The sequence below is a fragment of the Pinus tabuliformis genome, chromosome X (genome assembly GCF_031772625.1).
Source record: "Pinus tabuliformis cultivar Carrire ecotype Pingquan chromosome X, CPIR1, whole genome shotgun sequence".
Taxonomy (NCBI): domain Eukaryota; kingdom Viridiplantae; phylum Streptophyta; class Pinopsida; order Pinales; family Pinaceae; genus Pinus; species Pinus tabuliformis.
This window is the reverse complement of record NC_142308.1, coordinates 666,903,660-666,924,594: the sequence shown is the minus strand read 5'-3', so window position 1 is coordinate 666,924,594 and position 20,935 is coordinate 666,903,660.

Below are 20,935 nucleotides of genomic sequence, written 5' to 3'. Positions count from 1 at the left end.
GTTTTCTCTCCAATGTATTCCTCATCCTTTCAGAAGAGTGATATTCTCTGCTCTGGAGACTATGGGGCAATGCATTCCATCTCCTCTAGTAGGTTTGCTGGATTTCTATTCACAACAACCTAAGTGTGTCTTGAAAATGTGAGATGGATTATTCCTGGGTGGCAAGGTATTTGGGTGCTAGGTCAACATCATTGGATATGATGCTATGATTTCTAATGACAACCATTGGGCTCATTAGCTCTGCCCTGATATGTAATGGTTCATTCTCTTCCTTTTCCATGATTCTCTTTACTTCCTCAGCTCTTACCTCCTCATGAGTCATATAGGATGATAGGGCCATCAACTGTGTATCTCCTAATTTGGCATTGGGATCCCAAATATTCATATCAATCAAGGTGAGGTTATTAATGTAAAACTCAACCAATTTATCTCTGTCTTCTATGTAAACTTGGTTGCAAAATTCAATGAACTGTTTGTAATATTGAAATGTCATAGACCCATGTTTTGCTAAGGTTTTGATTTGGAATTGCAGCCACTTCTCTTTGAGAAAGAGTGCATAAGACTTGGATGGCTATCTGCACTATAATTCCTCCATGGAGAGGCTTTCCATTATGGCATGTTGGGTTTCCTTCTCCTGCAACTTCTCCCATAACCACCTATTTTATGCCTATAGTTGTTCCTTCATTATGGACTCCCTCTATCTTAGTTCACTTAATTCCTTGCCCATTTAAAATACCTTTTATTCCATGAGGCTCACATCTTCCACCTTATTAGACTTAGAAATTTGCATCCATCTGTGGGTTCTTCCTCTTTTGGATTTTAGCTCAAAGAAAAGTGGGACTGCAAATTTTTGGGGAATAATTCTCCCTCCTTCATTGAGTTTATAATAGGGGCTTCAACTAGGTTGTGGAATAGGCTCTTGGAGCTTTGGGATGTACTCCTAAAATGTTTTCCAAGAAGATCCTACCTCTTGTAGTTGTTGTGTCATATTCTTCCCATCCTGTTTTTCATTCTTCCTCTCCTATAGCATCCTCTGTTCCTCCTGTAGCACGCTCTGTTTTTCCTGTAGCATACTCTGCCCCTCCTATAACTTCCCCTTTTATTCTTGTTGTATGGTAGTTGGTGTCTTTGGGTGTTTTAAGGAGGTTTATCTGGTGGTGGGCCTCCTTACATATGCTATAGGAGTCTTTGTTATCGGTTTTGGAGAGGTGACCTCTTCAATTTTTCTTTCAGTGGGCCCCACCTCCTCTTTCTTGCTTGGGGATTCTTCAATTGTGATAAGGACCTTTGAGGGATTCTTCATTTATGTAATGTAAAGGAGGTTTCCCCCTCAAAGAGGCTTATTTTTAAGTCTTTGATATATCTCTTCTTTTATTTTGTGAGCTGGTTTCATAACATCTGGTATCAGAGCTTTGGATTCTAGGGTTTTGCTGCTTCAAACAGGTCATCTTGGAATTTTCACTATAACTATTTTTCTACAAAGTTTAAGAAGATGAAATTAAAACCCATTTGAGCTGAAACCTTGGTGAACCTCATGTCCAAATTTTAGATCTTTTATCACTATATTTGAGGATATATGATCCAAGGAAGTTAGAATTTTTGCAAGCTCCTGAATTCCATCGCAAACAGGCGACCTTGGAAAAATAGTCATAACCTTCTCTCTGAGCATTGGATTGAAATTTCATAAAAAGAAACAGAAATAGGATAGACCTTATTTTGTTGGGGAGAGGTTTTAGGGCTGAAGGTTGAAACAATGACATGAGGCACTTTGTACAAGTTCGCTCTACTAAACAAGTCTATAATCAGGACATTGTGGGAGAATGTGCACAACGCTTTCGTGGAGAATCCTGTATTGATCACACTAGTGTGGTTGGAAAGAGGACTCAGAGGGATTACGCCAAACAAAATTTTAGAACTTGTAGATATGAAATTACAAAGTTACAATCGTTTCAATATCGAGCTCCTAAAAGCAAGAAAAAGAATGACTCGAATCAAGAAAATAGAAACACCTAGTAAGCAAAATTGGATGGATGATTTGAAGAATGTGATTGAAGCTAAGATAAATGATTTTATCTATGGCATGGAAGCTAATATCGATGGTATAGAATCAAAATCAAAAGGAAGCATGGAATATTTGAAGAAAGATAGAGAATGTTTGAAGGAAGGTTGGACAAAGTTGCTACAAGAAAGGCTTCCTAATGACAAAAAGGTAGATATGAGGAAGTTTTATGGAAAGGATCTGGTAACTTGGATACTACAGATGGAGAAATATTTTGATCTAAATGACATGCAAAACATACAAAAGGTACGTATTTCATCTTTATATTTAGTATCGAATCAATTTATATGGTATAGAGGGATTTGTTCTCGTAAACCCCTTGTCACCTGGTCAATTTTCACGCAGGAAATGATAGCACATTATGAGGATACAAAGGGAAACACCTTATTTATATAATTGATAAATATCAAACAAAAGGGTTCAATGGTAGAGCACATTGAGGACTTCCAAAAATTGAATATAAAGGTAAATAATATTCTAGATAAGCAGAGGATTGATGTCTTCATAGGGACTTTAAAGGATAAAATTCAACATGTGGTTCATCTTTGGGAGCCTAATTCATTGGAGAAGGAATTCAGGTTGGATAGAAAAATTGAAAGAAAAATTATGACAACAAGGAATCCTACCACTCACAACCATAAAAATGGAAGTGTTATTGCTCCTAGCCTTCCACAACCTACAAGGTTGACACCACAACAATTGGAAGGAAAAAGAGAAAAAGGGATTTGTTACAGTTGTGATAAAAAATACACTAAAGGTCATAAGTGTGCTGAGAAGAAATTATTTTACATAGATTGTGAAGAGGAGGAAGAAAAGAATCTAGAACGTCAAAAGAAGAGGATATACACTAGGAGCCAACCCCAGAGAAAGAAGAAATGAATCTTACCATATTTTGTAATGCATTGGCAGGAATTACCACTCCTCAAACTCTCAAGATAGAAGGACATATCACGAAGAAAAAGGTTCAAGCAGTGAAATATCACATCAAGCATCAACAACAAGTTCTCCAACTTTTAAAGGATAACCCCACTTTGGCGCATAATTGAATGAAATAAAAAACAGATCAAAATCGTAACGAAAGAAGTTTTGATGTAGGTGACTGGGTATTTTTACGGCTACAACCATACAGGAAAATGTCCCTCAAGCAAGATAAGAAGGATAATAAATTATAACCAAAGTACTATTCTCCTTACAAGGTGTTGCAAAAGATTGGTACTATGGCATACAAATTGGAGCTTCTTGCATCTTCCCGAGTGCACCCAATTTTCCATGTTTCATGCTTAAAGAAGGCTATAGGTGACAAGCTCCCATTTCAAACAATATTGTTGGAAATTGAAAAGGAAGGAAAAATCATATTGGAACCTGAAGTAGTCATGGATATAAGAACTCAACAGCTATGAAATCGATTAAGTTCAGAGTATCTCATCAAGTGGAAGAACTTAACCGTTGAATATTCCGCATGGAGGATGAGAATTATATATAGAAGCTTCCAGAAATACTCAAGCATTGAGGAAAACACTTTTTTGAAGGAAAGGGGCATGTTAGGTCCATATACCACTAGTGTAACCCCTTATTGCTATTAGTGAAACCCCCTTATTGTATTGTTTTGCCCATGTAGTCCCCATATTGTTATTATTGTGCCCCATAGAAGCCCACTATTGTTATTATTGTGCCCTTACATTATTATTGTTATGTCGTCTTTGATTATACTGTGACCCCTTAGACTCCTATATATAAAAATGAGGTCTTGTCATTTGTATCATAGAAGAATAGTTCATTTGTATAATGTAAAGGAGGTTCCCCCCTTGAAGAGGCTTATTTTGAATAATTGATCTATCTCTTATTCTATTTTGTGAGCTAGTTTCATAACATAATGAGGCCATGGTGGCCTAGGTGTTGGTGTTTTCCCTCTCTCACTTTTTGACTCATGTCCCTGATGGACTGTAGGAGGAAGTATGGCACACTAAGTCTTTGAGCTAGAGGCAATTCTGCTTGAAATCTGAGTTCATGAAGTAATCTAAAGTGGTAGGCATAGACCACACTCAACCTTCCCTCACAAGAGATGTATTTCAAGATATGGTAGGCCACCTCATCCCAAGGATAAGGTAGGATTTCCCTCCTAACTCCATTCTTTTCCTTGATAGGCTTTTCATTGGTAGTGAAGAATTTCTTTTTAGCAGTGGCATCGACAGTTTTGTCTTCTCTACCTAGTTTGATCCTAGAGGTAGGGTTGTCACTCTGCTAATTAGTTCAGGGTTGAGTGAGATAGCTAACCCCCTCACCACAGTGGTGGAATTGTCTTCTATTTGTGAGTTCAGGGCCATGGAAAATTCAAAAGAAATGTCATCATCATACCCTTCCAAAAAATTGATGAATCGTAGCCATTGGTGTATTCTAAAAATGTCTATCACACGACGATGTAGATGGATTCTTTTGGTATTTGAGGGCTCCCTTCTATTAAATACTCCCCCCATCTTTTCTCTATGCTTTTAACTAAGTGAGGGAGAGATACTTTATTTAATAGCTTCATTGTATAATTCAGTGGCAATAGTGAGCTATAATTCCTTGTTGATGATAAGTGCCTACATTCCCCTCTCTCTACTACTCAAAAAGACCTTTTAATTTCACAAATAGACTGCTAATGCTTATAGAATTTGAAGTGAATTTTTCATACAATCTTATGGATGGATGAGGGAGATGGTGTCACTTACTTTTTACCAAGTGGTATGGGATGAAGGTAATAATTTGGAGACAAATTTGACCTTCTGTAGCATTCCTTCAACCTTTCAGTCTTCCTGTAGTAGTCTCTCGGCCCTCCTGTAGTAGTTGTAGGCTTTCCTGTAGCTCCCTCCTATAGCAATGGAAGAACAGGGTTCGAAACTCCTCGATGACACCTCAAGCTCAACCTCTCCTCAACTATCTTTGAAATGAGTGATTATGCAAAAGAAATCGAGCCACAATACATAATATGCCATTTTTTTCTTAGGTTTGGAGCATTGTGGTGACTTGGCAGTCACACGAGGTTTCCTCTTTTGGACAATTGTCCCCACTCAGAGTAATTATTACCTCTTTCCTCGTAATCACCATCCACTATCTATGATACCAACTTGACTGATGTGACACCTCCATGTTGCATGAGTGCTTACCATCACTTTTAGTTTACTAGTTGAGGGTGGCGAAGTTAACTGGCCACCTCCATCTTATTAAAACATCTCCTCTCGACATTTAAACATTTTCGTTATTCACACATAGGGAGGAGGTGAGAGTTTTCCATACCTGTGCCTACCTCATGATCGAATTGATGTAGGTATTTGTATGCTAGAGATGGACCACATTATTGGCATCAAGGGATTTGACTTGCTGTGTTTCCTTCTTGTGTATTTCTTCATTGCTCCTCATGATATTTGACTGTTGTGTTTGATGTGTGTGCAGGTACCTTATTGGTGTCCAAGCTACTACTGCTGGTGGAGAGCCCTACTGGGAGTGATATGAATACTGCAGAGTGGCCTCATAAGTTTCCATCACCCCCTACTGATGACAATAAAACAAGAATATTTCTTTCTGTGATGTGTGCACAAGCTACTACGGGAGGAGGGTTCCTTCCTGTAGCAGTCTATCCTTTTCCTTTGGGGTCTTCAAGCTGCATGGGGGTGGTGAGAGAGGATGTAACAGGTCCCGAGGACAATTCTAGGACTTCGAGGGACTAGTGTAGCTTTGTAGAAATGAATATAATGTCCTCTGTGTGCTTCTCCAGAAGTTTTCAACACGGGTAAGACATAGTGGGGTAATTTTAGTGGAAAATATAGTATTTTTTATGAAATGAGATGGATGAGTGATAGATAGCTGGTGGACCATGGTGGGGGAACCTCATTCCTCATTTTTAGGGTCATGTTGGGCTGTCCTTTTCCTCGTATTTTCCTCCTGTAGCTTTTCAGAACCCTCTTGTAGCACTACATAACCTTCATGTAGCATTTACAATTCCTTCATGTACCATTCCAAAGAGGAGGTGAAACTTGAATTTTGGGTTAATGGGATGGTGGAGAGGGGTGATCACATGAGTGTATGATGGATATGAAGTGGATGGATGGAGGAGTGAAGGTAATATTGAGAGTTTTGGCCCTGTAGCTATGGAATTTGCCACTATATTTAATCCTGCAAAATGACAAAAAAAATAGCAGACATGGTGTAGATCCACTTCTTGTGTTTTTGTTTGTTTGTTTTGTTTTGTTTTGTTTTTTCTCTCTTTTTTTGAGACACACAAACTGTCTTAGAGGAGGTTTTCAACCTGTATGCCTACCCCAGGCGCCTCAAGAGAGGTTTTCTCCTAGGGATATTTTTTCTTCTTCTCTTTTTTTGGCTCCTGGGTTGCCTCAAAGAGGTTTTCAACCCAAGGGTTGGCCTTAGATGCCTCATAAATGTTTTCATCTAGACATTTTATTTTCCTTTTTCTCCTTTTCCTCTTTTTTCTTTTTCAAAAAAATACCTAGAAATGTTGTGGAATAGAAGCTATGACACTTCCAATCACATTGACTTCTCTGCTGATTGTACCAATGAATTGTTCCTGAGACATAGGTTTTCTTTATATCTTCAGCCTGTAGTCATTGAAAAGCAAGGGAATCCCTTCCTCATCAATGGTCCTAATTTGAACAACTCTATTGCCATGACATTTTTCTATTAGGTGTGGGCCTAACCATCTTGTCACTAGTTTTCCTTTGAAATCCTTGAACCTATAATCATATAATAATGCCAAATCCCTGTCTTGGAAAACCTTTTCCTTGATATGCCTATCGTTCTAGACCTTCCTTTGCAATTGTATAGCTTCAGTGTGTAGGAGGGCCTTCATTCTGAATTCATCCAAACCATTCAATTGGAGAAACCTCTCCCCCTGTGCTTTGGTGACATCTAAGTCCAATTGGGCTAACATTCTAAAAGCATTATACTTAAACTCAATAGAAAGTGTAGATTTATAGGCCCGAGTGGCCTCCACTAATCTTCTGCTCAATCTCTCCTACTGCTTCTCACAACCTTGGTTAGGATGCTCTCCAATTCCCTATTTGTAACCTCTAATTTCCCATTTTCCTGAGGGTGATATGATGTTGCCTTAGAATATTATTGATTAAATGTGATGTGAATTGATCTCCCTAATCGGTGACTATCTTCCTGGGGTACCCCAATTTGTAGAAGATATTTTCCCTTAAGAACTTAACTACTTTCTCCTCTGTTTCTACCTTGAAAACCTTTGTCTCAACCCACTTTGTCAAGTAATCAGTGCACACCATGATGTACTTTTTCTGCCATGATGGTGGATCAATTGGCCCAATGAAATCCATAACCCACTTGTCAAATGGATCAAAGGCCACTTGAGGTTGTAGAGGCATTTCATACCTAGGTGTGGGTTTTCCCATCCTCTAGAACTGATCACATATGCGGGTATACATTCTTACATCTTGGTGGAGAATGGGCCAATAATAGCCAACTTATAGAGCTTTGAAAGCTGTTCTCTTGGCAGAAAAATGACCTCCATAGGGCCCATCATGGCAGGCTAAGAGGATGTCAAATACTTCCTCTTCCCTGACACATCTCCTTAAGATCTGATCTGGTCCCAACTTGAAGAGATTTCCCCCAATCCAAGTGAAAGGGGTGCTTTTCCTTACAATTCTGCTCTTCTCCCTAGATGACAGATTTGGGGGAAATTTTGCAGCAACTAGGTAGTTGGCTATGTTAGAAAACCATGGAGAGAACATTGAGATAAAAAATAGGTGCTCATATGGAAGCTGATCATCGATCATCCCTTCATCACCTGTAGGCAAAACAAGTTTAGACAAAAAATCTGCAACTATATTTTCTTTTCTTGGCTTGTCAATGATAGTTAAATAAAACTGCTATAACAATAGCAACCATCTAATGATTCTAGCATTCACATCAGGATTATTCATCAAATATTTAATAGCTTCATGGTTAGTATGCACAAAATTTTGGTATCCAGTGATGTAGTGTCTAAATTTGTTTAAGGAGTGTACAACAACTAAGAGTTCTTTCTCAGTTACAGTGTAGTTCAATTCAACCTTAGACATATTTTTACTAATGAAATAAATGGCATAGGGTAACTTATCATCTATTTGTCCCAAGGCTTCCCCCACAACTTTTTCAGATGCATCAAAATGGATGTGGAAATGTAAAGACCAATTGGAGCCCCTAAGTATGGGTGTAGTGGTTAATTTTTCTTTCAAAATCTCAAGGGCCTCTTGGCAGTTATTTGTCCAACAAAATTCCGAGTCCTTGGCTAGCAATCCAAACAATGGTGAAGCCACTTTACTAAAGTCCTTGATAAACCTCCTATAATATCTATCTAAGCCCAATAACCTCCTATCATCCCTCTACTTTTGAGGAGTAGGGACCCTTTTGATTATGGAAATCTTGTTTGGGTCCACTTGTATTGCCTCCTAAGATATTGAATGGCCAAGGATAGTCCCTGCATTCATTAAGAATTCACATTTCTCAAGACTAAGAGAGACGTTCATTTTAGTTCATTTTCTCAGGAATTTTTCCATATTAGAGAGATCCTTCAGGAATTCACACCCATAGGGAGTGAAATCATCCATGTATATCTCCACAGAGTCATGGAAAAGCTCAACAAAGATGCTCAGAACTGCGCTTTGAAAAGTTGCATGGGAATTGCATAGACTGAAAGGGAGGACACTATAAGCAAAGGTACCCCAAGGACATGTGAATGAAATTTTTTCTTGATCCTTAGGGCTGATCTGGATCTGATTGTAAACATTGAATCCATCTAGGAAAGAGAAAAAATTATTCCTTGCAATACCATCTAAAACTTGATCAATGAAAGGTAAAGGGAAATGGTCCTTCTTGGTGGCTTTGTTCAACTCTCTATAATCCACACAGATCCTTCACATCCCATTCTTCTTTGGGATCAAAACTAGAGGGGACACCCACTCACAATCTGAGATGGGGTATATGAACCTTGTATCCAACAACTTTTCCAATTCTTCCTTTACTATGTCCTTGAGGGTTGGGTTCATTCTCCTCTGAGGTTGGCATACAGGTTTGCATCCCTCATTGATGTAGATGTGATGACTACAAACCAAGGGATGCACCTCCTTCATTTCTTTATAGTTCCAAGTAAAGGCATCTAAGTGTTCTCTCAACATATTGCACAACTTATCTTCTTGGTTGGATGAGAGAGAGGGGTTAATATTCAAGGTTCTAGATGGAAAAAATTCTACAAATTTGACATGAGAAAGACTTGGGTCAACTAAGCATAATTCAGTACAAGGACTACTCTCAGACTCTTTCACAAGCTCATTAAGAGGCATGGTATTGGGGGGTCAGTTCGGGAGGATCTGGCCAATGAGGTCATCTTCATCTGGTTGCCCCCATCCAATAAAAACATTTAGGGTACATATTAAATGGGATGTTGTATGATAAACTTCATCTTCTTCCTCCTCTTCTATCCACAAGGGTAAGTCATGCTCAATGGATGGCTGAGCAGGTGGGTAGAATACCAATTGTTTGGACAAATGCCCATTCTTAATGGTCATGTTCCTCAACCTGCAACTAATGTAAGCATTAGTAGTGGCTAACCATGGCCTTCCCAATATGAGAGGATAACTGTTAAATTTTTTTGTGGGATGGAGAACCAAGAAGTCAGTAGGACACTCCCAGGAGTCAATGGAGACCATTACATATTCAATCACTCCCTCAGGAGCCATTGTGGATTTATCTGCAAGTTGCAGCACTGTAGTGGTCTTTCTTAAGGCTCCTTGGATTGTTAGTTTCAACATGGTTTCTTTAGTCATCATATTGATGGCAACTTCAAGATCAATCAGGGTGTGAGGGACAATGATGCCATCAATGTGCACATCTACCACTAGACTTCCAGGGTCTAAATATTTTGGACAAATCACTCTCCCCAACATCAAGTCAGATAATTGACCAATAACATTGATGGTGGGGGTGTCTCTTTTTCTCCTCTCAGGGTTTTTGAAACATTTCTCCTTGATAAGCTTATTATATATGGGAACATCCTTAATAGCTTGGAGGAGGGGTATTTTAACACACAAATTCTTCAATTCTCCTAGAAGTTCAGTCTCTTTTGGGGTGTGCTGGTTAGGATGGATCAATATCTCAAGAAAAGAAGGTGGATTTACTTGAGGGGCACTCTCTTCCTTTTCCTCTTCAAGTTCTTCAGGTGGAGATGGAGGTTGGTTATCTAGAAGCACTCTTCCAGATCTATGGTTGATTTCTTGAATCTCTACAACATAGGTATGATAATATGTCTCTCCATTGTAGACCTATTGTGATTGCTTGTTATTCAAGTTCAAATTGGGTTGAGCATGCATATGAGGTTTCTTGGGTGGAGCAGAATGAGTGACTTATGGTTGAGTTGGAGGTGGAGGCAGTAAAGTAGGAGGTTGTTTGAGTTGAGGCCTCCACCCTTATGATGGGTTATTCCATGGAGGAGGTTGAGAAGCATATGGATGAAATGGTTGATTGACAAGCTGGGGAGGATATTGAGGAGAATAAGGCCAAGGAGGAGGTGTGGACCATGATGGATGATTGAAAGAGTACTAGGGTGGCAAGGTTTCATTCTAGTTGGGATGATAATAAGAGTAAGATGCACCTTGCATGCCCTGCTAGTATGGCCAAGGTCCCTGAGGCCTTATTTGATTTATAAAACATATTTTCTCATCCCCACCTTCTTCCCCTTAGTAGACAAATTTTAAACCATGCAAAGTAGGAAATTTATATGTGGCATGGTTTTCCTCACCGACTGAGAATACCTCTATGAAATTTAATGCCCATTCATTTCTAGGGTGCCTTCTAGTGAATTTGGGGCAGAAAATAGCTAGGGATCTCTTTTCTTCCTCTTGTATCCTCTTGATATGCAGGTAACCATTTTCAACCCAAAGGTATGAAAAATTTCACTTTTAAAGTCCTCCAACATGTTTCCAATCTCATTGTTGATGGATGTTGTGGAAGGAGAGGAACTGTGTAAGCCCTGACTAGACCTACCCTTCTTCCTAGTAGTCCTAGAGTGATTTTTTAACGTTGTTTTGATGCCATCATAGGATAACTGACAGATGTCCCCCCTGAGACAAAATGTTGAGGGTTTCCAGCATGTCCTCCCTAATCCCTCGAAGAAGAACTAGCTTGAGTGATTAAGGAGCAAGGGTGCATCTGGCCCTCCTATAGCTGAGGTGAAATCTCTCCTCATAGTCCTCTTGGGAATACTCAGGTCCAAGAGTCTTTCAAAATATTTATTCCTTGGTTTATTTGGACCTACACTAGTCCCTGTACTTGTTATTAAAGGCTTGTTGCATTTGAGCCCAGGTAGTGATGCTGCTGTTAGACCCATAAACCAATGCAAGGCCGCATCCTTAAGTGTAGATAAGGATAACTTCAACTTTTGGTCATCAGAGGCATAGTCATAGGTCCTACAAACAATGAAAAATTCAAACATAAAAGTATCAGGATCCTCAAAGGTTAAGCCATGGAAGTGTGGAAGGGACGTAGGTCTTATAATCTTCATTCTATCCTCTCCATTAGTCTCTCTAATAGGGAAAATTTCATTGTTCCTATTTTTAGTGGTGAGCACCAATATTGCAGCAATAATGTTGCAACTCATGGGGCTTCCTACTTTAATTTTATCAACACGGTAGTTCGTAACAAACTTGGAAGCGACAGTGCTGTATGCACAAGTACTAGCTCTTACTGTAGGTTGTCACTTGGTCAGCTAGCACAAGATCGCTAGGAGTTCAAGCCAACTTCTATGATTTCCAGAAGAAGCTTTATGTGTGATGAAAGAGAGGAAAGCTCACTCTATAGAGCCTACCCTACTTGCAGAAAGGAAAAGAAGACTGAAATGTAAAGTAACCCTAGCAAACCCTAATTAACCAACTAACCCTAATTTTGTAGAAAGAGAGATGAAAAACCATAAAATGCATGCCATTATCTACTTAGGAAGTAAAAAACATCTATTCACGCTATTTCTAGGAGGAAATGAGAAAAAAAACATCTTTTTGGGTTTTTATGTATTTTATGTGAAATTGTCATGCATGTAATTTATTTGTTTGCGGATGTGGCATCAATTAGGTGGCGGTGGAGGGCGACTTTGGAGTTTGCAGAGGTGTAGGAAGGTGTGGATGGGTCCTAGGAGACCTCTGGTAACCTTTTGGAGGATTTCCTTGCAATCAAACTTCAAAAAGTCACCTACAGGAATTTCTACAGGAGGCTGCAGGGGATCTACAGGAAGTCTACAAGAGGATCTACAGGAGGATTCCGAGAGTTGTTTTAGAGGTTTTGAAGGTGGGAAAATGGTTGGAAAGGGTGGATGAGGGCTAGAAGGATGTGTTAAGGTGTCTGAGGTTCATCAGGGAGGATTAGGAAAGAGAGAGGTGGTTGGATTTGTTCAAGGAAAGGGAGGAAAGTTTATGAGAAAAGTGCAGAAAATTAGGGCAGATTTATGAGGGGCTGTGAATGACCTGTGGAACATGTAGAAAAGAGATATGGTGGTGGCTGATCAAATCAAACACTGAAACTGAGCAAGCAAAGAAACTAGTTGCACCAAAAACAGAACTGTATCTCATGTTAACCTAAATTCTGATCTAGGAAAATAAAATGCTGAACAATGCTATATGGAAAGGAAGGAATGAATGGAGATTTATTGCAGAAATAGAAATGAGCATGACAAAATAGATTTGAAGCAAAGCATTAACCTCTAAATCAAACTACAACACTAGAAATTGCATGGAGAAGGCAAATATGTGTTTTTGTGGTAGCAAGCGGGTCTTGACCTCAGTTCATGGTCCCAAAGGGAGGAAAGGAGGTCAAGGCTCAGTTGATGGCCCTTTTTTATCTTTCTCTTATCACTATTTAACCTACTTCAACAACTTGAAATGGAAACATCTATGTAAATCACCAAAACAACCTATTCTAACCAAGGAAGAAACCTATCTAACAACAACTAATTCATAAACTGCAACAAAACATATAAATACAAAACAAGAGGTGCTGGGCAGCTTGGGTTGGGCCCTAACCCAAGAGATTTAGCCCTCTGAGGTAACTCAGTGCTGGCTCAGAAAAGATTTCATCTTCATTATCAAAATAATAGTCACATTACATGAAACTGTCCACAAAAGTAAGCTCGAAATGAGCTGAGCAAAAGCTGCAACAAAAGTGCGAAAATTTGACTAACATCCAACAACCTAATGAGGCCCTAGGCCTCTCTACTTATACAACTGGAGCTTCCAACAACTCCCTTAAAATTAGGGAGGCTCGGCTCCCAAGACTTGAGATAGACAACAGTTAACCTTCACTTGCTCGGCTGCCTCTTTGATGCATTAATGTGGCTGCTTGTGCTCCGATCTTTCTGAAGGAGGATTCGAAGTAGGGAGTCATTAATGAGGGGGGAAACCCTCCTATAAATCCTCTCCGTTGTCTTCCTCAAATATTGGCTGCCAAATGCTCATTAAACCTTTGACTTTGTCTTAAAATTGACCAAAAATCTGCATAAAGCACATATTAGACTTCATGGCATAATGACTAACCCAACTCACTCTATTAGCATAAATATAATAAAAAACATGCAATAAACTAATGAGAATAGTGGATTAAGCTAAGTTAGGAGGCAAAATGAGCCCATATAATTACCCATTTATGTGTCTCATCATCACCCCCCTACTGAATGTGTTGCTCATCCTCTAAGCAACTAGTCCATCTCCTCATCTTTGATGGCCCTAATGGCATCCCTGACATCCCATGTTTTTGATGTGAGATCCTCTTCCTTATCATGGAATCCTACCTTTCTGTCCACCTCTTCCCACTGCTGTTGTTCTTCTTCCTCTTTTCCACCTTCCAGTAGGCCTAGCAGCAGTGGAGGACTCAATTTGAGGCCAATCCAATTGGCCTTCAAACTTTGCATAGAGCACTTGTACAGTGGCACTCTCCTTAATGCTTCTTTCATCCTTGTTGGGGAGTGATACTCCCTGATTTGCAGACTGTGTGGGAGAGTGTTCCACCTCCTCATACAAGCATGAATACAGTCTTCCCCAAGTAATCTTTCCATGTCTTCAAAATGTGCAATGGCTTGGGCCTGCTCATTGATATACTTAGGGGCACTTTGAGGATTATTTGCAAGCAACTGGTGGACACTGATGAGAGCCATGGGGTCTATTGGCTCAGCTCAAATCATTAAGGGTTCATTTTTCTCTTTTTCCATCAAATTTTTGATTTCTATTGCCCTTTTCTCCTCATGATTCATCCATGATGCCATGGCCATCAGTTGCAAGTCCCCAAGCCTAGCATTAGGGTCCCATAGGTTCATATTAGTGAGGGCCAAGCTATGCAAATAAAAATTTGCTATCTTTGCCTTGTCTTCTGCTGAACTTTGGTCACATAGGTCTGTAAACTGTTTATAATCTTGGAAAGGCATGGTGCCTCTTTGTGCCAAAGTCTTGATCTAAAACTGCAAACATTGGTCTTTGAGGTATACTCCATATGATTTTGCCAGTGTCCTGCACTGTAGCACCTCCATAGACCAGCTAGCCATGGGGTGATAACCTTCTTACCAGTCTTGCACTTGGAATACCCTGAAGCAAAGATGAAAAGCCACTAGGTCAAGTTGCCAAGAAAACCTTCTTCCAAGTAAGACTGGTAACCCTACTGATAAAGTCTGGGGTGATTCCCATGGTGAGACCTCTGAATTTACCAGTGGCATGGGTCTTTGAGTGGGGTACCAAAGAAAGGGCAAAATCCTGAGCCACTTCTTCATCAAATCCTCTAAATTTTTCGAAAAATGGCATCCAATTGGCTTTGGTGAAAATGGCTACTACCTTGGGGTGTTCATGGAGCCCCATTGAATTTATGGGCTCCTTCCTCATGAATTCCCCTGTCATTTTTCTTGCACCCTTTTGGAACACCTCAGGTGGAGAAGGAGACAAGAATTTTTGCAGAAACAGGAAAATAGAGAAAAACTGTGTTTTTTCAAGAAACAGGCAGAATTTTTTGAATGAAATTCCTCTTCTTTTTCAGGCTTAATTCTTCCTTAAAATTGCATCACTCCTTGCACATATGAATATCCAAGGTGGGTTTGTACAGAGCCTACCTCTTCAAGTCCGAATTTGAGCAAAAACCCTGTGTTTTCTCCTGTAAAACTGCTTACTGCCCCTCCTGTAGAAATGGTTGTAGGTTCTCCTGTAGAACCTGTTACTGCTCCTGTAGAACCTGATAATGCTCCTGTAGAACCCCGATAGGAGGAGGAGGAGGACTGAAAATGACAGATATCGATGGTTTCGAGGCTATGGAGGTGGTATGGAGCTTGCTGTAGCTACAAGGATGATGATGAAATGGAAGCAAAGGTGGTGGAGGAGTTCGAGGGAGAGTACTTATGTCTATTTTGAGATATTTTCGGTGATGATGTGAGTTGGAAAAAAGGGTACGTTGCCATTATTCATACTGTTGGTCCCCACTACCATGTCATCATGACTCCTCATGACTTCTGCCTGCAATCACTTCCCATCATTTGCATAAGAGTTTATACATCCGCCACTACTTGTCTTTTGGATTTTCTATGAGTTGACTAGGCGCACGTGTGGTGAGATCTCCGGATGAGTGCAGTCGAACTGGATGTGGGTGGCTAGTTAACTGGCCACCTTTTTGGTTTAACCCTAACCATCTCATTTGTTCACACGATTTTTGAATTATACAGATACAATAGAGGAGAGGGTTAGACACTTACGTGTAGGTCAAATGTTTGTGCTGTGGTGCTACTTGGTTCTGTTGCTGCTGCATGCTCAGATTTCAGTGCTGCCTGCCTGTATCGCTTCTGTTATATGCTTTTTGCTTCTTGATATGTGTCTCATTTTTTTTGTACAAGTACCCTTTAGCTGAATCTCTCTTCGGACATCCTCTGCATTCCTGTGGCTGCACCTATTTTGCTGCTGGAGCTTGATTTTAAGGGGATCAGCTGCTACAAGAAATCCTATAGGAGCTCCTGTAGCTGCTTCTCCCTCTAAAATTTTTAGCTGATTCTTGTGCTGGGAGCTATGAGGATGCTGCTAAAGATACTGATGGCAATGGAGAGGTATTTGGTAAGCTGCAGGTGAGTTGTGGAGGTGTTGTTCTTTTTATTTCATTATTTTTTTTTAAACTGGTTTCTGTGTTTTTGCTGCAGGAAGGAAATAAATCAATGGAAATGAGGTGGTGCAGGTGTGGGATGGATGTTCAGGATGGCGAATAGCTATAGGATGGCCTACATGCTCACTATGAAAATCCCTAGCTCTTCAAACTATTTTTAAAAGCTATTTCGGGCTCTTTGTGATTTCTACAGGAGCCTCTTGTATAATACACAGGGCCTCCTGTAGGATACACAGTCTTTAGAAAAACACAGAGAGGTGGAAAAAAAAGGGTTAGAAATGATGGAGAAGAGGATAGAGGATGAGTAATAGGCTTTGTGGCATTTCCTCTTGCTTCCTGTGGTCCTCTTGTAACCTGCAATGCATTTTTAAAATCGATTTTCTCTTCCTTTTTTCTCTGTTTTTTTTTTTTTTGAAAAAACAACTAGGGCGCCTCCAGGAGGTTTTCACCCTACTTGCCTACCCTGGGTGCCTCCAAGGGAGGTTTTCACCCAGGGATCTTATTCTGTCTCTTTTTTTTGTTTTTTTCATCACTGGGCCACCTCAAAAGAGGTTTTCAACCCAATGATGGGACTCAAGAGACTCATAGAGGTTTTCACTTGAGTCCTTATTATTTTTCTTCTTTCTCAGTGAGTGAGTGGAGTGGAGGCTGAGACCTGTTCCACTACCAAATCTGTCTTATTCATATCTTTAATGAACTCTTGCTTGGAGAGGGGCTTCTTGTAAATTTTCAACCTATGTCCATTGACAAGCATGGGGATGGCTTCCTCATTAATGGTTCTGATCAGAACTGAACCATTGTCATTGCATTTTTCTACCATGTAGCGTCCCAGCCATCTTGTCCTTAGCTTACCTTTGAAATCTTTATACCTTGAGTCATAGAGCAACACCCAATATCCTTCTTGGAATTGCTTCTCCTTGATATTTTTTTCATGCCATATCTTCCTTTGAAGCTGGACTACCTCTGTGTGGAGAAAGGCTTGCAATCTTTGTTCATCCAATCCATTGAGCTGGAGTAACCTTTCCCTTTGTGCATGGCTGAGGTCTAGGTCCAGCTGAGCTACCATCCTTAGTGTATTGTATTCAAATTCTATTGACAACAAATCCTTCTTCCCATAGACCAGTTCATAGGGTGTGAACCTAGTGTTGGTCTTCCATGCGGTGTTGTAGGCCCAAGTGGCCTCAACCAATCTATCTGCCCAATCTTTTCTGTTGCTTCTTACTACCTTGGTCAGAATTCCTTCCAAATCTCTGTTAGTGACTTCCACCTGCCCATTGGTTTGTGGATGGTAAGGGGTTGAAGTCCCGTGCTTGATTTTATGATGTGTGAGCAGGTCTTCAATCCAATTGGAAGTGAAATGACTGCCTTGATTTGTAACCAGTTCTCTTGGATACTCGAACTTATAGAAGATGTTCTCTGTTAAAAACTCAGCTACTTTTTCCTCTGTTGCTGCCTTGATTGCTTTTGTCTCTGCTCATTTTGTCAGGTAATCAGTGCACACAATGATGTATTGAATTTGTTTTGAAGGAGGGTTGATATGACCCACAAAGTCCATGCCCCACTTCTCAAATGGCTCAAAAGTCACTTGAGGTTGCATGGGCATCTCATCCTTTGGAGTAGGTTTCCCCATCCTTTGGCACTGATCGCATTGGCTAGTATATCTCTTCACATCTTGATGAAGAGTGGGCCAATAGTAACCTGCTTGCAAGATTTTGAAGGCAATCCTTTTTGCTGCAAAATGGCCTCCACAAGGCCCGTCATGACAGGTTAGGAGAATGTCAAAAATTTCCTCCACCTTGACACATCTTCTCAAGATCTGATCTGGGCCAAGTTTGAAGAGATTTCCCCCAATCCAAGTGAAAGGGGCACTTTTCCTCATGATCTTGCTCTTCTCTTTTGAGGACAGGTGTGGTGGGAACTGTGCTGAAACCAAGTAATTTGCTATATCAGCAAACCATGGAGAGAGTATTGAGATATAAAATAGGTGCTCATCTGGCATTTTATCAGCCACCATTCCTTCCTCACTTGCAGGCAAATCTATTCTAGACAAAAAGTCAGTAACAACATTTTCTTTGCCAGGCTTATCAACAATGGTTAAATCAAACTGCTGCAGTAAAAGTAACCATCTAATAATGCGAGCATTTACATCTGGTTTATTCATTAAATACCTAATTGTAGCATGATCGGTGTGTGCAAAGGTTTGATAGCCTGTGATGTAATGTCTGAACTTATTTAAGGAATGCACTATAGCTAGGAGTTCCTTCTCAGTGGTCGTGTAGTTTAACTCTGCCACCGTGTAGTTTAACTCTGCCTTGCACAAATTTTTACTTATAAAGTATATGGTATAAGGTAAATTTTCATCAACTTGCCCTAAGGCTGCTCCTATTGCTTTGTTCGAGGCATTTGTGTGAATGTGGAAAGGTAGGGCCCAGTTTGGGCCTCTCAAAATTGGGGCAATCACAAGTTTGCTTTTCAAGGTATCTAGGGCTTCTTGACAAGTTTCAGTCCATATGAACTCGACATCTTTTCCCAAAAGACCAAACAATGGAGAGGCTAACTTACTAAAATCTTTAATGAATCTTCTGTAATATCCCGCTAAGCCTAGGAAACTTTGGACATCTATCACCTTTTGAGGATGTGGGACCCTTTGGATGATGGCAATTTTGTTGGGGTCCACCTGCAATCCTTGTTGAGATATTGCATGACCTAGCATGGTCCCTTCAGTCATCAAGAATTCACATTTTTCCGGACTGAGGGATAGGTTCATTTCAATACACTTGTCCAAAACTTTTCCCAGGTTAGATAAAGCTTCCTGGAAGTTAGAACCATAAGGAGTAAAATCATCCATATATATTTCCACTGCATCATGAACCAATTTAGAGAATATACTCAATACTGCTCCTTGGAAAGTGGCGAGAGCATTGCACACACTGAAAGGAAGGACCCGATATGCAAAGGTACCCCAAGGACAAGTGAAGGTGGTCTTATCTTGGTCTTCCGGGCTGATTTGAATTTGATTGTATCTGCTAAACCCATCTAGGAAGGAAAAAAACTTTTTCCCTGCCAGACCATCTAACACTTGATCTATGAAAGGCAAAGGAAAATGGTCCTTTTTAGTGGCCTTGTTCAGTTCCCGATAATCGACACAGATTCTCCACTTACCATTTTTCTTTGGCACTAGCACCAAAGGAGAGACCCATTCACTGTCAGAGATGGGGTAGATGAATCTTGCATCAATTAGCTTTTGCAATTCTTCCTTGACAATGTCTTTAAGGGCTAGATTCATCCTCCTTTGAGGCCGCCTGACTGGTTTGCAATCTTCCTTAATGTAAATGTGATGAGTACAACTGAAGGGTGCACTCCCTTCATCTCCTTATAGCTCCAGGCGAAGGCATCTAAACATTTTCTCAATAAGCTACACAGTTCCTTCTCCTAGGAGGTGGATAGGGATGAGTTGATTTTCAAGGTTCTTTCTGGGCCGAACTCTATATTCTTAACACAAAGAGAGGTCGGGTTAGCCCCACATAGATCAGTTAGGGGATTGTCTTGGGTTTCTCTCACTAGATCTTCTAATGGAAACATACTGTGGGGTGGATTCTGAATTAAATTTCCAATGATATCATCCTCATTCTGCGGTTTCCCCCCCATGACAGTTTCTACTGCACACAATGGTGCAAAATAGACTTCATCCTCATCCTCCTCCTCTAACCAGAGAGGTAGATCATGTTCTAGCAGGGGTTGGGCAGGAGGGTATAAGATTAGCTGCTTGGACATATGCCCGTTCTTAATAGTCATGTTCCGAGCTCTACAACTGATGTAAGCATTGGTAGTGACCAACCAGGGTCTTCCTCGGATGAGAGGATACCCAGTGAGCTTTGCTTTCAGCTGGAGAACCAAAAAATCAGCAGGGTACTCCCAAGAATCAATGGAGACCATCACATCCTCCACAATCCCCTCAGGGGTCATGGTGGAGCGGTCTGCTAGTTGCAGTACTGTCGTGGTCTTTCTCAAGGAGCCTTGGAGTTTGAGCTTGAGCATGGTGTCCTTTGTCATCACATTAATGGAAACTCCCAGATCAATCAAGGTATGTGGGATCATGGTGCCATTGATGTGGACATCAACTACTGGGCTTCCAGGGTCTAAATATTTCAGACAGATTACCTGCCCCAACATTAGGTCAGACAGTTTTCCTATGACATTGATGGTTGGGGCATCTCTCTTGCACTTGCCTAGATGCTTGAAGCACTTCTCTTTGATCATCTTATTGTATATGGGCACATCCTTTATGGCTTGGAGAAGTGGTATCTTTACACATAACTGTTTCAATTCTCCCAGAAGTTCAGTTTCTTCTGGGGTGGGCTGTGTTGTCCCAGATAGTCTCTCAGGAAAGGGTGGATTTGCTTTTGGTTCACTTTCCTCTTTATCTTCCTCAACCTCCTAAGGGGGAGGCTGGCTATCTAGGAGAACCTTCCCAGATTGTAGGTTAATCTCCTGAATCTCCACAACATAGGTTGGGCATGATGGTTCCCCACTATATACTTGCTGAGCCTGTCTGTTGTTCGGGTTCGGGTTCGGTTGAGCAGGCATTTGGGGTTTCCTTGGTGGAGCAGGAGGCAATGGTTGCGGTTGAGCAGGTGGTGGAGGCAAAAGAGCGAGAGGAGAGTTGTACTGGGGCCTCCACCCCTGATGAGATGCATTCCACTGAGGTTGTGGCTGAGCATA